Source organism: Sinocyclocheilus rhinocerous, unplaced genomic scaffold (genome assembly GCF_001515625.1).
Source record: "Sinocyclocheilus rhinocerous isolate Xijiao unplaced genomic scaffold, SAMN03320098_v1.1 scaffold789, whole genome shotgun sequence".
Taxonomy (NCBI): Eukaryota; Metazoa; Chordata; class Actinopteri; order Cypriniformes; family Cyprinidae; genus Sinocyclocheilus; species Sinocyclocheilus rhinocerous.
In genome coordinates, this window is record NW_015667306.1 from 1,915,821 (window position 1) to 1,920,149 (window position 4,329).

The following is a 4,329-nucleotide window of genomic DNA, read 5'->3' on the forward strand; positions in this document are numbered from 1 at the left end:
AATAAATGTTTATAGTGAATACCACTATAATTTCAGTTTGTTTTATTCTTATATTTTTGTTACTTTTTCTGTTCTGAATACTGCTAAATTTAAGGGATTTGTTTTGGAGTGAGGCGGGTAATATAAATACATGTTTATAATGTTAGTAAACGCTTAGTTTATTTTACATTATTTCTGAATTAAATGATAAAATGTGTCTTATACATCAATCGACTTACACACCAATGCAACTTATCCAAGTGCTCATAAAAAATAAGGTAGAGATGGTACAAGAATAGAACTGCCATCTATATACAAGTATACATACAGTAGGCTACAGTAACTGAGTGTCAATTTAGAATAAAAAAAAGTATTCATTTGTCATACAATTACTATGCGGCCCCTCACTTATATTCAAAAACTTGATGTGGCCCTCGAGTCAAAAAGTTTGCCCACCCTGTATACTTTTCTTCACCAAAAAAGTACATACTTAAAGGGCGTAGTAAAAGTAGGCACATTGGGATGCAGCATCTGTCTTCGTCCTCGTCAGGACTCAGGAGAGGGCCAGAGTCAACAGCCAGTCCAAAGAGCAGTTAATCAATACAGCATTGATCATGGCCAGCAGCCAATGGCATTTGTTAACACAGCAAGCATATGGGCCCCACCCCTGACTGTCAAAACTTAGGGATGGGCGATACTCCTTATTTTGTTTTCGATACGATACCGATATTTTTCAAGGCAGTATCGTCGATATCGATACCGATTCGATACTTCTGCACTAAACTTTTAAATTATGAAATTTGTTAAATTACTAAGACTTATACAACATTGATCAACGTATTTCAAAATTGTTACTTTTTTGTAACATATATCATCACATTTTTATATTAGTGCTTACCAGTATTACAACATTAATATTCTAACTTATTTGTAACATTTGAACTTTTGATTTAGTGCAATATTTTGTACTGCCATTAGGGACTGCCAGTGAATGGCTGTTGCATGCATAAAATGCAACTTTTACATGATCAATATTATCTTTCAACGTTCAATTTAAATAATTGTAATTGCACAAACTATGTAGGCTACAATTTCAATTTGTTTATTGTGAAATAACTCAAACATTTATGTTTTTTTTTTTTTCTGTCCTCTGATAAGCATTGTTCAGGACTGCTGTTCCCAAAAGCTTTAATGCTTTCTTATGATACTTTTGGGAAACGCAGCCCTGTTTGAATGCACTGTCAGCAGTGAGTGAATGCTCTCTGTGATTTATTGGTTCTGTCTTGCAACATTTGCGTGTGTTCAGATGAGCAGGAAAATAGTTATATCCTACACAATTACTCGCTAACAAAGGTTATTCGTCCAATTCAATGCATATTGTACGCATTATTATTATTATTATTTTTGTTAAATAAACAAAACCACTGGTAAATAAAACGCACCTTAGTATCGATATTTTTGTTTTGAGTATCGATACTTTCGATACTTCGTTTCGATATATCGATACTTCGGATCGATACGCCCATCCCTAGTCAAAACTTCGCGTGCTTGAAGGGTTCAGCTCGCGCATGTTCAGATCTGCGCGCATGCGGATATTACTCGCACGTGTGGGATCTGCCAGGACTTGCGATTTTGTTATTTGTCCTCGCAGTGTGTTTATTTGTGTACACAATCAAATTATTATTTTTTTTTGTGCTTGAGTGTGGAATTTGCCATTTCACATTTTACGTGCGAGCTTCTGTGCGCACAGTAGGCCTGTAATTCGCTTGCGCTGTTTTGTCCAACTTTTAACGCTAATGCAATGCTGCTTGCTAAGTTGGAATGCTGGCTGTATTGAGATGTTTTATTAGTGGTTCATTTCACAGCAGTGACAAACAGTGCCGAAGTTTAGGGCAAACGCGGTCGATACCTGCTGTCACCAATGAAGGCAGGTCCGAAAGAAAAGCTACAGGACGAGGGGACCTGGATGCTGCTCCGCAGAGTGCGCGCCGCGCGATTTGCGTGCCGCCTTAACTGCGGTAATTTCGAGGAGAGATAGGGGCAGGGAGGGGCCGGGCAATTATAACCTTTTTTATAACCACGAGCCAAATAAAAAAATGTATATATATATATTATCTTGCAAAAAGAGCACCTATCAGAGGCCAAAAGGGCAGGTGCTTGAACAACACTTTGGGTCTATCTGAGCACGTGCTTTGCGATATGGTTCATTTTAGTTGGCTATAGGCAAAGTCAAAATTCGAAATAATGTTCCATCCCTATAAATATAGGCCTACACGCAGTTTTCCCTCACACATTGTCCTTTTATGCGTTTAAATGCCTGCTGAAGATGAAGAACCGTTTCTGATGCAACACTCTCACTGCAAATCGTAACTGGTGTAGCCTAGGTTTTGGCGAATTCTTGTAAATTATCTTATGCCCCAGTGAGGAATAAGCTTAGGGGTGGACCTTTTTATTATTTTTTTTATATAAATATTGTACGAATTCATATGAAAACGCCAACTCTGTATCTGATTCAAGTATTTGATAAAAAAAACAAACTAATATCCATGTTTTCTGTCAATGCTTACTGTTACAACGATAAGGTTCTAACAACAGCACTTTTTGTGACAGTATAGTAATATTAATCACTTTGCTATTTGTACATCATATTTTAAATTTCACTTTTTAATGAAAATTTTTATATTGTTTTATATTTATCGCATATTTAATCAATTGGTGGCACCCTTGCAGTACCGCTACTGACCCTCTAGATGTCGCGAACACCTCGTTAAATTCACTGACTGTGTCTATTTTTCAGGTCTCCCTGAGAAACATTAAAGGTGACTGAAGGTGATTGATATTAACCTGTGATAAACAATAAAAGACAAAATCTGTAATTATTATTGTGTTTTATAAATGGTGAAGCTTCTTTTTTCACATTTCAGTGAAGTGAAATCTACATTTATACTTTCAATAAGCCTTGAAGTTAAAATAAGAAAACACTAAATAGAAATAGCATATAAGAGGTTATAAAGTTATAAGAGGTTATTATACAACAACATGTATTACCTCACTAATGCAAGAGTCAAGATGCTGGTGATGAAAAGTTGATTTGTGTCCATTTTCCACGAAACATTTTTGTTGGTTTGTAGATTTAAGTAAATATCATAAATCTATAATATCTAGGCTATATCTAATAAAAAATCTTTTTATCCTTTATTTTGTAATTTATATTTATACTTGCAAATCGTAATTATACAGCATGCTCAGTCAACTACCCTGTGACCTGTCTCTTACGTAAGCTCCAACATAAGGTACTGACTGTAGGCTACCACTTGTTGTCAAGTTGTCATATTTCAATAGGCTGGTATTACATGCCATCTTATAATGTTAGATTAGTTCTAAAGTACAGTTCAATTTGTTTAGCCTTTTTTTCTTTTCTGAGAATGGACTCATCTTTCTGCATTCTAGAAGGTTTCAAACAGCTCATATTCTGACAGTAAACTATGTCTGCTTGGGTTCTCTGATGGCCAGTCCCTCTCTGGATGCCCAACAATTATTACAGTATATAGAAAGAAGAGTCGTATCATCCCTTTTCCCACAAAATATTTTGCTTGGCATCTTGTGGATGTAGAAGAACACATATTTTATATTTCTTGTATATTCACACTTTTTGTTTTATGTGTGTCATTATTCAAGCATGGAATAACTACATGTGAAATACATGGAAAAATTCATATATTCTCATAACAGACATTGTTTATATATATATATATATATATATATAACAAGAATTACTCGTTTTGCTGTGATGTATACCTGAAACAGCTTTGTTTCAGAGACTCCGTTAACAACCTTTCTGCAACTACTCATTCGTTCACTAGAGGGCGTAAATGACTGAGATCGTTACAGAGATTCATTTCAAGAGTTTCATTCATGCTTTGTCCCTGTTACTTCAATGTTTCAATGCACAATTGTTTGTAGATTGTAGATTGTAGCAAAGCAACCCCCTCAACACGTTTGCTTAGCTATCTATATGGGGTATTTATAGAAGTATATTGTTTTATATACAGTTAGTCTAATTACATTTTTACAAATTTGTTAATTTACTTTATTATTTTATTTTATTGTTTTTTTAAGGTTAACAAATTTTAAATCGGAAATTTGTTAGATTTAGTTCATTTCTGGGTAAAAATAAATAAATAGCCTATTAAGTAGACTCTCTCTCTCGCACGCACACACACACACACACAAGTTGGTTCTGGCCTGTGAAAGCAGCAGCTTGATTTTCAAAGTAAATTTCTGAAGTGTTCATCCAAGAGGACATACTTGTCAAACATGCAGAGGTGCAAATTTATTCCTGTGGGGTGA